Source organism: Cajanus cajan, chromosome 2, assembly GCF_000230855.2.
Source record: "Cajanus cajan strain Asha chromosome 2, NIPB_CcT2T_4, whole genome shotgun sequence".
Lineage (NCBI taxonomy): Eukaryota > Viridiplantae > Streptophyta > Magnoliopsida > Fabales > Fabaceae > Cajanus > Cajanus cajan.
Genome location: NC_138518.1, coordinates 44,226,192 through 44,240,243, shown reverse-complemented (window position 1 = coordinate 44,240,243; position 14,052 = coordinate 44,226,192). Strand labels below are relative to the sequence as shown.

Below are 14,052 nucleotides of genomic sequence, written 5' to 3'. Positions count from 1 at the left end.
TGGGCTTCTTGGGCTTTGGGCTTTTGATACCCAATATTGGGCTCATTCTCCTTCTTGTATTTTTTCCTATTCATTGTATTCACTAGACCATTGTATTTTGGTCATTAGATTAGGGTTTAAGGAGGATTAGTAGTTCATTTGAGTTAGGACAAATTAGGTTAAATTTAGGATGGATTTAAGTTGCATTTAGGTCACACTTTTGGCACCACCTTGGCTACACAAGTGTGACACCGAAATGCAACCCTAAATACATACTAAATTCAACTTAATTTGCATTTAGCTAAACATGACCGGTTATGCACATGTGACACAAGGTTTGAATTCAAATTTGAATTTGAATTCAAATCTTGGCGCCAACATGTGACCTATCATGTGGCACCAAGTGGCTTCCCAAATTCGGTGACCTATATGATCCGTTCTAAAACAATTTGTATTCACTTTTGATCATAATAGAAATTTGTGAGCCATTGGCTGAGTTTCCTCTCTCAAAAGTCCCTTAGAGTTCATCTTCAAAACCTTAGGATTTCACCTTAGAATCCTTCTCTTTGAAGTGTGCTCTCCATTGATGCTTGAGCTTGGATGCTTCCCTCCTAGTGCTAGGTTGAGTTCATCTGTGAGTTCTTAGCTTCTAAGTTTTCTTGAGTTGAAGAATCAAGTCTCCATTGAAGAAGATCCAGCCTAAGCAAATCCGTGGAGAAGATCATCCATCACTTCTCCTAAGTTTGCTATCACTTTGTGTGAGATAGTAAGTGTGAGAGTAGTTCCCAAACTCTTAAGGAAAGATCAACTAGTGCACCAGTGTTAGCATTGGCCGATCTTAGTAAGTCTTTTGTGGTATATGTTGATGTTTCTAAGATAGGTTTGGGTAGAGTGCTGATGCAAGAAGGAAAGATAGTAGCTTATGATTCTAGGCAATTGAAAATTCATGAGAGGAATTACCTACCCATGACCTTAAGTTAGCGGTTGTAATGTTTATACTAAGATTTGGAGACACTATCTATATGATTCTAAGCTTGAGGTATTTAGTGATCATAAGAGCCTTAAATATCTTTTGACCAAAGGAGTTGAATATGAGACAAAAGAGATAGTTGAAATTTTTTAAGGATTAGGATTTTAATCTTAGTGGTTATCTGAGTAAAGCCAATATGGTGGTCGATGCTTTGAGTAAGAAACCTCTACATTTATCTTGCCATATGATTAGAGAGATGGATCTTTTTGGCTCAAATTAGAGATTTAAGTTTGGCTTATAAGGTTACCCTTAGTAGTGTGAGACTAGGTATGACTTAAGTAACGAGTGTATTGTTGAAGGAAGTTGGAGAAACATAATTAGTTGATTCATTTTGGTGACAAGACATGAGGCTATAGGATAAGGTGATGGATAAGAGTTTGACTTGGGTGTAGATAGAGTGGTGAAATTAGAGATCTGGTATGTATACCTAGTGAACTTACGCTTAGGTGCTTGATCTTTGGAGAGGATCATAGAAGTAAAACTAATATTGTGGTAGATGCCATGATTATGATGATCATTGATCTATCATTTTTGATGATTTAAGGGTTGGATTTGATTGAAGAATTTAGAGACTTAAGCTTGGTGAGTGAGCTTACCCTTAAGACCATGGAATTGGGTATATTGAAAGTGACTAGTGAGTTAATGGATGAGATTAGAGAAGCCAAGAGTTAGATCCTTTCTTAGTGAGCCAAGTGGAGAAGATTGGTAGGGGTATAGATAACTTTTTCTAAGTAGGAATTGACATTGTTTTGAGGTGCAAGAATAAAATTTGGGTGCCTAGTAATCTCGAATTAAGGAAGATTATCTTAGAAGAAGGACATAGGAGTACTCTTAGCATTCATTTAGGAGCTACTAAGATGTATCCAAGTGGTGCAACGGAAGCGTAGAGGTCTAAGGTGAAGAGAGGAGTAGAGGAATTTGTGTACTCGTGTTTAGTATGCTAGAAGTCTTTAGGAATTTTGCAACCTTTAGACGTCCAATTTTGGAAGTGAGACTTTGTATCTATGAACTTAGTTGTAGTTTTGCCTAAAGATGCTTAAGAAATTTGACTCTTTTTGGGTTATAGTGGATAAACTCACCAAGGTGGCTCACCTTACCCTTATTGATATTAGATATTCTTTACAGAGATTGATAGAGATGTACATTAGTGAGGTAGTGAGGTTATATGAATTTTCCTACTAGTAGAGTTTCCGAAAGGGGACTGGAGAGACTATGACTTACGAATTAGCAAGCAAGATGCGAGGAGCCTACCTATTTCTGTTTTTAGGTGAATTTCGAGGACAAAATTTCTAAAAGGATGGGAGAATTGTAACAGCCCAATTTTCACAAATTGTACGAAGGCCCAAAGCCCAATAAGAGTGATTTAGTAGCCCAGAACGGGCCGTTCTAAACTACTAAAATTGCCTACAAATCTTAGTTGAGAACGGGGCGTTCCCAATTGGAATGGGGCGTTCCAAATTGGAATGGGGCATTCATTCCTAATTGGAACGGGACATTCCAAGCGACAAAAAGGCTTGTAACCGTAGTTGGGAACAGGCCGTTCTGGTTTAAGAACGGGCCGTTCCAAACATGGTCGTTATGGGTTAAAATGTAACCCCAGAACGAATGGTTTTAGAACGGGCTGTTCTGGATGTGAAATTTTGCACATGACGAAGAGTCCAGAACGGGCCATTCCAGATTTGAAATGGGTCGTTCTAGCGACTCCTGATGCCTATAAATAGAGCGCTCTGGCACTCCCAAAAAGCACACTTTTCACTTCTGGGTTCTTTTCTTTTACACTCTCTAAAGATCGAGGGGAACCCAGCGGAGGAGACCAACCAGATCCTGCTTAGTTTCAGCTACTGCTTATCGAGGTACGTGGGAAAAGGGAATTATTTGTATTTAAAGTTACATAAGGGAATTGGGTAGAGGAGGAAGCTAGTAGGAGAGTAATTTTATAATTGTTTCTGTTTGGAGAATTATTGGTATTATGAGATTCTGTATGTGTTAAGGATTATGAATATATAATTAATTTGTAAAATTGATGATCTGGGAGAGAGAACGAAATTGTAGAAAAGTGCTTGTGAGTTAGGTTTAGGAAAAATTGGGGGTTTTACTATTTGAGTTAAGATTCTATTAAATTAGTAATTTAATTGAGTGTTATATTAATTTATAAATTTTATTGTTATATTATATAGTAAAAATTGATGATCTAAAAGTGAATTCATGGTGAATTGCTTGAGGGGTATCTGAACCACTATTTTTTTTGGACTTATCTGTTGTGTATGTGATATGAAATTGAATTATGATCAGATGAGATGTATTGAATGTGAATATGATTGTGGTTCCTCACACTAATGACTAGGGATGGCACGACCCTTGAGTAAGTGATGCTACAAGGATGGCGTGACCTTCGCATAGTGTGGCATGAGTGAGGCAATTAACACGTATCACTTATATCAGATGTGGCGTGGCCTTGGCATAGGGTTAATTGTAAGATTTGTGTGGATTATGAATGTGATTGTGGTTCCTCACACTAATGACCAGAGATGGCATGACCCTTGGGTAAGTGATGCTACAAGGACGGTGTGACCTTGGCATAGTGTGGGATGAGTGAGGCAATTAACCCGTATCACTTATGTCAGTCGTAGCGTGGCCTTGGCATAGTGTTAATTGTAAGATTTTTGTGGATTATGAATGTGAAAATTATAGTGTTCATTGCAAGATTTGTGATGGATTGGTGTGATTGCGAATTATGACGTGAAGATGATGCATGGTTGATAGAGTTATGATATATAGAAATGCTTGTGAATATTTCATTAAGTAATGAGTTATGGTGATATTATGTTGTGTTTTTCCTTATGTGCTTTACATATAGATGTTTTCTTTTCTCACAGTACAACTTGTGGATGTTTTAGGTGAGGAAGATCCGGCTATATATGAGTGGCATCTAGAATGCCAACAGTTAAATTATGGGTATGCTCTGATATTGTGACATCGGGACAGAGGATTTCTAGGACATGGATTCTATTTGTATATGGAGTTGTACTTATTATTTCGAAAACATTTTGTAACCTCTTATGTCTTATTTTCCAAGTTTCATTTTCAAAATATTTTGGATATTGAAGAATGTTTCTAAAGGTTTTTATGTGAACCTTTTTACCGATGTTGAAAAATTTATTTCCTTAGTTTATTTACATTATTACAATATGTGTTGGGGTAGTAAGGGTGTCACACATTAAATGCTTACATTAAATGAATTTCACCAAATTATCACTTTTATCTAATTAATGAGGCTACTTATCAATTTTAGGATACCAAATAGACATTTTGTGGCATGTGTCAGCAAAGGCAAGTTTTGCATCAACTTTTGCTGACTTTCCCCATGATTTTAGGCTTCATTCACTTTGATAGATTTTTGAGTTCTAATGAGCTTTCTCTGTTCAATCTGTTAAGGAATCAATTAGTCTACACCAAGTAGTCATTACTCATTATAAATGATACACATTTAAGATTTTGAAGTAAGATTGTATGCTTCGCCTGATGGCACATTGCTTTTCTAAAGGTTTGCGTCTTATGCTTCATCTATTTTATAATTTGTAAAATTATTTTTCCTTTACAAAAATGTTTTGTTTGTTATTATTAAAACTTGAAAGCTTCAATGATCCAAGATCGTTTTTTGACCTAACAACATAATAATCGCACCGATGATTACCTGATTTATGTGAGCACTAGAGTTTAAATATATATAATTAAAATATATGTGAATTTGTAATTATGTAATCTTAAAAATTGGAGGGTCGAAATTATGTAATTAAAAATAAAGGAACCAATAATGTAGAGTAGAGATTATAGGAGGGCCAGAAGTGATATTTAGATTTTTTGTTTAAATCATTGATTATATTAATAAAAATTAGGGGTTCATATTAATATAAAGAAGTAATATTTAAATGATATTAGTTATTTTTACTTATCGTGTTTACTAATTATAAGTAAAAAAAAGTAGAATCTAGAATAAGCTGTGTAAAAGCAATAAATACAAAAATATTTACTTCCATAATATCAATTATATTTTTTTCTCTTCAATTTCCAATTAAAAAGTTTGGGATTTAATTTCATAAAATAGAACATAGGTGATAAATTTTTCTTCAATAAATTCAAAATGGTATAAATTTGATTTTGATTATATTAAATCACATCAATATCACGAATAACAATATTTAAGTTATCATATCAAGAGAATTAAAGAGTATAATATAGGAATATATGTTATCCATACTCAATGAAACAAAAGAAAAAATCATCTCTTTTTTATGCAATTCAAAATTTCCTTTTCCTTTTTCATTGAAACCTTTACCTTACATGAAAAAAAAACAAGAATACCTTTGTAAAGAATAATATTTTTTTATTATTTTAATCACCTTTTACACTAAAAATGAATAGATATCTTTTTTATTGTATTTGTATCCATCGAGATTGATGGATCTTGAACTGGTAGCTTTTGTCTTGATAAGACAATGCATTAACAACATGGACTACAATTAGATGGAAAAAGGGTGTGTAACATACACATTTTTTATGGTTTCTTTCAAACCTTTTCTTCTTCTATTTAGGACTCGAACCATTTTGTTGAAAATGAAATAGAAGGTTTTTTTATGAGGCACTTCATGTCTTTGACAGTTATACAAATAATATATTAGATGATTGAAGGTGATTATTTGGGGAGAACATGAGAAGCTATATTTTTTTAACAACCAAAAGGTATAATGATTCACTAAAAAGTAGTGACCAAAATCAGTTACATACCCTAAGTCTTCGCCTTTTATAATAGATATAGATATAAAGTATATACCAACTTTAGCCCCTAAATTTGGAAGAAATTGTCATAATAATTTCTTAAACTAAGAAATTATCAAATAAGTCCCCAAAAAGAAAATGAATAATAACAATAACCTAAAACTAAAAAAAAATGTCCGACTAAAGTGATAATATTGATATATATTTAAAGACCAAAGAGGCAATAGGTAATAAAAAAGACTTCTTTGACATTTTAGGGACTTCTTTGACGACTTCTTAGTTTCAAGAACTAATGTGAGTGTCTTGCAAATTCAAGGACTAAAATACATGTTCTCTCTCTCTCTCTCTATATATATATATATATATATATTACACACATATGAAAGAATCAAATTATACCAATATAACTTTTACTAAGTATTTACTAATAATAATTTTCTATTGAAGGTGAATTTTGTTGATCTAATTATTGAATTATAACTTTACATTATCTTGAATGTGTATGCCAAGTTTTGTTAAAATTGAATAATAATTAAAAAGAAGTAATTTAGATACTTATATTTTAGTATATTATTAAAAATATATATTACGTCGACTTTGATATATATAAATGAGGTATTAAATAATTTTAGATTCGCATAAAATTTTTGTACATATAATCTAGGTCAAAGGAACTTTCAATCTTATGATGAATTTTGACAAAACATCATTCAACTAAAAGTTATTAAACAACATAATGGTTGGTAAAAATTATCGATGTAATTTTATTCTTTCACACACGTACACGCACAAACACACATACAAATAAATATCCACTTGGTGAGATCAACACAAATTACATTTGTTAATGACAAGCCAATTTTGGAAATTTAATCAATAAAAAGATTTTTTATTTAAATATTTTCCTTATAGTTTCTGTTTACATATCTTGGTATGAATTTAGATTATTAAAAACATTTGAATTTGTAGAAATATTAAATAAAGAAGAAAAAATAATAACATTTAGGAATGTTTAAGATTTGAATTCTTTCATATAAGAATGTATTAGTCGTTTGCAAAGAATAATAAATGGGTTATGTAATTTCATGGTGGATCGGAAAATTCTTGGGCCAAGTTGGATTTGAACCAATATATGGGTCTATAATATGTTTTCTTAACTCTTTTTTCTTTTTTGATTCTCTTTATTTCTCAACTTAATTGCATGATGCCATATGCTCCTTTTTTTCCTATAAATATCATATGCATATAGGAGAGAATTGCACATTGAGTAGCACAACTTCTCCCCTTTCTCTTGCCTTTATCCTCTCTTTTTGTTATGGGTTCGAGTTTGAGAGCTTATTAGGTCTACAACCTTAGTGAATAATAGTTTTTATTAAAAATTCATGATTAACTTCCTTTTTTAACACCCTTATACCCCTAGGAGAAGTCAAACCCTCGATGCCTCCTTGAAAGATAAATATCCTATAAATCATTAGATGATGGGGACATACTTGCTCGACTGTCATTATACTACATTCATAATATGAACTATTTTTTGAAATTGTCAATTTAATAATGACCCAGTCCAAAAAAAAATCATCTTTTAGAATTCCATATAAATTTTTGATTCATCATTTAGATTTCAAATTCGGGGTGGTGAGAGTGGTGAGACAGTGGTGGTAGTGGTGGTGCGATAGCATTAACAATAGTTGTTGTGGTGGTATTAGAGGCAACGACGATAGTGATAATGACGATAATAATAACAACAATGATGACAGTAGTAGTGATAACAATAATGATTTGACGATGGTGGTGGTGATAAAAATTCCAATAATGGTGGCATCAAATGATAAAGGCAACTAAGATAGTGATGGTATGTTATAACTATATTTGTAATTAATCTTTAAATATAAGTTATTTATTTCAATTTAAGGATTGAGATTGAATATTCTTATTCTCACATAAAGATGACATTCTCAATTTCATAAGTTCAACTTCTAGGTATGCAGTTATGTTAAATGCTCGAGGGGAGAACTTTGCTATCCATAGTAGTCTTACCCAACTCAGACAAAATTACCTCCAATGGAGTATTACCTGCATATATTTATGCTTAGGCCTAAATTTACTTTTACTTGATATAATATATCATTCTTTGTTTTGGTTCTTATAATTTTTTTAAATGGTCTATGTAATATTTCTCTTTTTTATTTTGGTCCTTATTATTTTTATTTAGTCCTCGTAATATACCTACCAAAATTTATAATTTTTAATAAATTTTAACAAATAGCAGGAAAAGTGTTACAAAATGCATTCCTTCCGAAAGTTGTTGGTAGAAATTGTTTGACATGCATTTGTGTTGTTCCTTAACCAATAACAAAGGTTCAATGTTTTCCTTGGTCATAAAATTGCAACTTATCATTTTATCCTTAAAAATGGGTAATTTCAGTCAAAGGGAGTTACACGTTATATATATATATATATATATATATATATATATATATATATATATAAAACAGTGTTCCTAACTTTCCTCAGTTATATTATTGTATAATACATGTTGAAATCAAGTTAGTATTTTAAATATAATATTTGTTTTGAAAAATTAATTCATGTTCACATAGTGGGAAAATGCTTTTATTTTTATTTATTAAAATAATATATTTTGTCATTCAAAGATGAAATTATTTATATTTATATTTATAAATATATATTCAATTAATATAATTATTGTGATTAATATAAGTACTATATTTAATTATATTATTAATTTATTTCCTAAATGTATTTTTTTTGTTGGTCAAAGATGAAAAAATTAAATAGTATATATTTATATAATATGAAAAGATGAATATAAAACAAATTTAATATTAAATTTTTTAATACCCTCACCCTTATATAAAATGGCTCAAACCTTAATTATCATACAACACATACAATCCTCGACTCCCTTATTATCTCCTTTTCGATCTCATTTGTGTGAGATCAAAGTTGTCAATCCCTTAAGCTATATTTTGTTCGAAGGTTCAAGATCTTTCATTTCTTCATTATGGCTCAAAAGTTTGGTAAGCTTCACCACTCTTTCTCCTTTTCTCTTATGCGTCATTTAATTGCTTTCTCTGTTCTCATCGTACCCTTTTTTTTCTTATCACTTTTAGTTCCTTGAAACGTGAGTGTTTGTGGTTGAATCATAAGGAATCATTTTAGTAGTGATTTTAAAGCTATTTTACAAGTTATCTTCATCTTTTTCATGGGTTTTTCAAGGGAAAAAGAATCCTACTCCCAAACTCTTTATTTTTATACATATCATGCTATATAGACTTTGTTCATGGTCTTTATATTTAAATAAAGAATATCATCAACAAAGTCCTTATAGTCAGATATATAAAAATAAAGAGCTTGAAGGTAAGCTTATTTTACCCTTGAAGAAACCCTGTAAAAGATGAAGATAACTTGCAAAATAGCTTTAAAGTCACCTCCAAAATGCTTCCTTATGATCTAACTACGTACCAACACACTCAAGCTTCATGGAACCAAAAGTGATGTGAAAAACAAAAGGACATGATGAGAATAGAGGCAAACAACGATGCATAAGAGGAGGATAAGAGAAAGAGTGGTGAAGCTTACCAAACTTTTGAGCAATGGAGAAGAAATGAAAGATCTTGGATCTTCGAATCAAAAAGGACTTGAGGGGTTGACAACTTTGAACTCATAAAGAGGAGATCGAAAAGGAGAAAATAAGAGAGACGAGAATTGTATGTGTTGTGAGATTAGATCAATGCCATTTTACATAAGAGTTAGGATATTATAAAACTTTATATTAAATTTAAGTTTATATAAATCTTTTTATATTAAATATATACTATTTAAGTCTTTCATATTTGACTAAGAAAATACATTTAGGAAATATATATATATATATATATATATATATATTAACAATATAATTAAATATAATAATTACAATAATTATATTAATTAAATATATATTATGAACATAAAAAAAAATTCATCTTTGAATGACAAAATATACCATTATAGTAAATAAAACTAAAATAAATTTTCCAGCTATATGAACATGAAATATATCTTGATTTCCAAAAACAAATACTACAATTAAAATACTAACTTGATTTCAACATATATTATAAAATATTATAAATTAGGAAAAATAGGAACACTTTTTTTTTTTATAATTAGAAGGTATAATTCTCTCATACGAACTATTTTTATGAATAAAATAATATCTTTAATTAAGATTCTATGATTAAAGCAAAAATTATATTTGGTTCATTGGTTAAGGAATAATCAAAATGTCAAACCATTGTACTAACAACTTTTAGTAGGAATTTATTTTCAATGATATTGGTTAAAATTTATTAAAAATTATAAACTTTTGAATATAAATTACAAAGATTGAAATAAAATAATAAGAACTAAAATAAAAATAATAATAATAAATACAAGACCATCTATTGAAATAAATTATAAAAACAAAAAAAAAAGTATATTACTCGAACCAAAGTAAATTTAAACTTAAACATAACACAATTTGATTTGATATTAGAGAAGTTTTATTTGTCATCAATATAATATTCAATGATATTATTAACAATATTTAAATTATTATTTGTATTAAATTTATTTACTATGTGTATTAAATTTATTTTTTATTTGTATTAAATGTATTTACTATATGTGTATTAAATTTATTTTTTATTTTTATTAAATGCATTTACTATGTGTATTAAATTTATTTTTTATTTGTATTAAATGCATTTACTATTTGTATTTAATTTAATTTTTTTATTTGTATTAAATGCATTTACTATATGGATTACATTTATTTTTTATTTGTATTAAATTTATTTATCATTTGTATTATTTAATCAATCCTTGTATATTAAACGCAAATAGATATCTTGCTTGAGAGCATTTAGGAAATACTTTTATTAAATATATACTATTTAAGTCTTTCATTTTTTACTAAGAAAATACATTTAGGAAATATATTAACAATATAATTAAATATAATAATTACAATAATTATATTAATTTAATATATATATTATGAATATATAAAAAAATCACCTTTGAATGACAAAATATGTAACATCCCAGTTTTCAAAATGGTTATTATTACTATTATTATTATTATTATTATTTAGTCATAATTTGGTGATTATATTTTACTTCAATTGTAACTAATTCACACTCCATTTATGCTTAATTGTAGGCTTTAGAAAGATATGTGTATTATTGGGCTTAATTAGATAGTTGTGATTTTCTTTGTTAAAACCGTTTTTCGCTGGGCTGATTGGCAAGCCTCGGTGTTTAGGGCATAACTTGGGCTGTGATGGTCCAAATGATGCAATATTGGTGTCAATGGAAATCTAAGAGAAAAACGCACAACTTCTACAGAAATAGCCGTTTGCAAAATCGGTCGTTTAGGAGGTCAAAATTGGAATTTGATTGATACAATTGTTTCTCGCTGGACTGATTGGCAAGCCTCGGTTTGTGGGGTATAACTTGGTCGGTGGTTGTTCAAATGATACAAACTTGGTGGCTATGGAAAGATAAGAGAAAATCCTACAACTTTCATGAAGGAAATATTTTCATATTCGGCTGTCTATAAGGTCCAAATCAGTAGCTAAAGTCGGTGAGGAAAAGAACATGGCACCAACTCCATTAATTCACACCAACTCCATTAATTCATCCCACCAACTTCTATAATTCATTCCACTAATTCATTCCACTTAGTTTTGTCTATCTTTTTCTCCATTATTTTACATTTTTTTAATGTTTTTGGAGGCTATAAATAGGCCTTCACTTCTCCATTGCAAACCATCCCTCAATTCTCATTCTCTCTTCTCTTATACTCTCTTCTTCTCCTCTTCTTCTCTTTGAAGACCTAGAGGAATCCATAGGAGGTGGTTCTACCCTAGTAGAAGGAGCCTAGAGGAGGAAGCTCTTCTTTAGTTTCAGTGCCTGTTATCCAGGTAAGGGGGGGAGTGAGAAATCTCGCTCTGGGTGTGGGATTGTATGCTGGGTAGTGGGATTGGCCCCCAATCCTGTGTTTGTTGTATGTTATATTGTTTGTATGTTCTAATTGCTTGGTTAATATGTGTGTATGAATAGAAATTCTGTTGAGATTATGATTGTGAAAGTTATGAATATGATATGATAATGTGAATGTGATGTTTCTAATGATATGATGTGATGATGAAATATGATGTGAAATGACCATGAGATATGATTGACCATGAGATAGATAATGTGATAATGTGACAATGAGATATGAAATGTGATAAAGAGAAATGACCATGGAAAGTGATAAAGTGATATGAGAATGCATAGAGTCTTGTTTGACATGCATCATTTGCATAAAGTGATAAGGGTACGATATGGAATACGCCGCCAGAGAAGGCCCCCTAGTGTAAAAGCAGTGGGGATCAGTCCTTGGGGATGGCTCGGTTTGGAAGTCCCAGTCTCGCCCATTGTGTGCATGGGATGTATCTTGCGCGGCTTAGCTATCCCGACGAGACTCTGGTAGTATGTCCTTCTAGTGAGAGTGCGCAGAGGTTGTGTCCCGGCATGTACTCCTAGACTACTCTTTGTGTATTGCTAGCGGCAATATACTACGTGATAAGTGACTGGCGCCACATGCATGATAAAATGTAGTCCGTGTCCATACATGTGTCTTTTGATATTATATGACAAATGGATATACCTTGAATGAGTAAGATGTGATATTGTTAATCTATGTTATATATGTTTTGTTTGTGTTTGGCTATCTAGTATATATATTCCTACACTGTGAGCCGAGTGAGATGTTTTCTCACTCCCTTTTTCTTTGTGTTGTTTTTCTTTAACCGTTATACAGGTGATTATCAGCATGAGGCTGAGGATGTTGGTGGTGAAGCTTAGGCTTCTTTATGGGCTATGCTCTGATAGGACATGTGACATCGGGGTATAGATAAGATTAGATTAGGTTGTTAATGTTATTTTAAATTACTTTGAAAACTTTGAGATTTATTTCTTTGTAATTTCCGCTGATTATGTTTGTTAAAAATGTGATACTCTTTAAACATGTTTGATTATTAAAGTTATATTATTTAAATTTATTGATTTATGATATGCGGGGTAGAGGGTGTCACAAAATATACTATTATAGATAAAACTAAAATAAAATCTCCAGCTATATGAACATGAAATATACCTTGATTTCCAGAAACATATATACTACAATTAAAATACTAACTTGATTTCAACATATATTATAAAATATTATAAATTAGGAAAGATAGGAACGTCTTTTTTTTTATGTATAATTAGAAGATAAAACTCTCTCACCACTTCTACCCATTTTATGAATAAAATAATGTCTTTTAATTTGAACTCACTTCTATTGGTTAAGGAATAATTTAAATGTCAAACTATTGTAATAAGAACTTTTGTAACGACCCGCCATGGTTTTTACACTTAGTGGAATTGCATTACTGCTAATGAAACTAAGAGAAATATTAAGCTGGATAACTCATATATACATGTACAATTAAAAATGAAATAACTAAGTTTCTGGTTATAAAATAGAACTCCATATATGTACAGTGTCGGTCAAGCACAGACAAAACCGTTACCTAAAATGGTAACTCTAACACGAGGATCAAAACTCTCCGTCTCGCAGCGGACACCTCAACTCCAAGCTAGCCCTGACCTGCTCCCATACCAAGTATGATCATCGCAGTTCCACCACATGGAAACAGAAGGGTAAGCTAGAGTTCAAAACCAATCATACAAGTACAGAATAAAATCTATACTACACATCATCCAACTATCAATCATGTTCATAGAGTCACACCATACACTCTATCCAACACTACTCAGGCATAAAATACAATCCACCAATCACGAAGTCAAACACCACACTTTATCATACTAATAATCATGCAATAAATGCATCTCATGACAGATATCAATGCATATCAATCATCTAATGCGTCGTCACGCATACACCTAGGAGATCTCCATAACAATAGAGTTGTATAAGTGACATTCCATCCTACCGAAACCACCCTAACCGTTTTCACGCCCAATGCGCCCGCTCGGTCACAACTAAACAGGATATAATCCTCACTCGGGTTTACTCGAATGATGTCACTTACACAATTGGAAGTCCAGATCTACCGTCAGGTAAAGCACAGCTGGGTACGGGCTTACCACGACCTTGGCATGCATAACCAAGTCAATTGTGGAGTTTGCCCACCGACTATCCGCAAGGATCCATGCAA

At 31.1% G+C, this 14,052-nt stretch overlaps 1 long non-coding RNA gene across 1 annotated transcript; it reads left to right on the top strand.

Annotated features, from left to right (window-relative positions):
* Nucleotides 1–11,203: 11,203 nt before the first annotated feature.
* On the top strand, nt 11,204–12,866 carry LOC145955284 (uncharacterized). The gene is made up of 2 exons (XR_014431910.1): nt 11,204–11,760; nt 12,645–12,866. It is a non-coding gene; the product is annotated as an uncharacterized LOC145955284 (long non-coding RNA).
* The last annotated feature ends 1,186 nt before the right edge of the window (nt 12,867–14,052 follow it).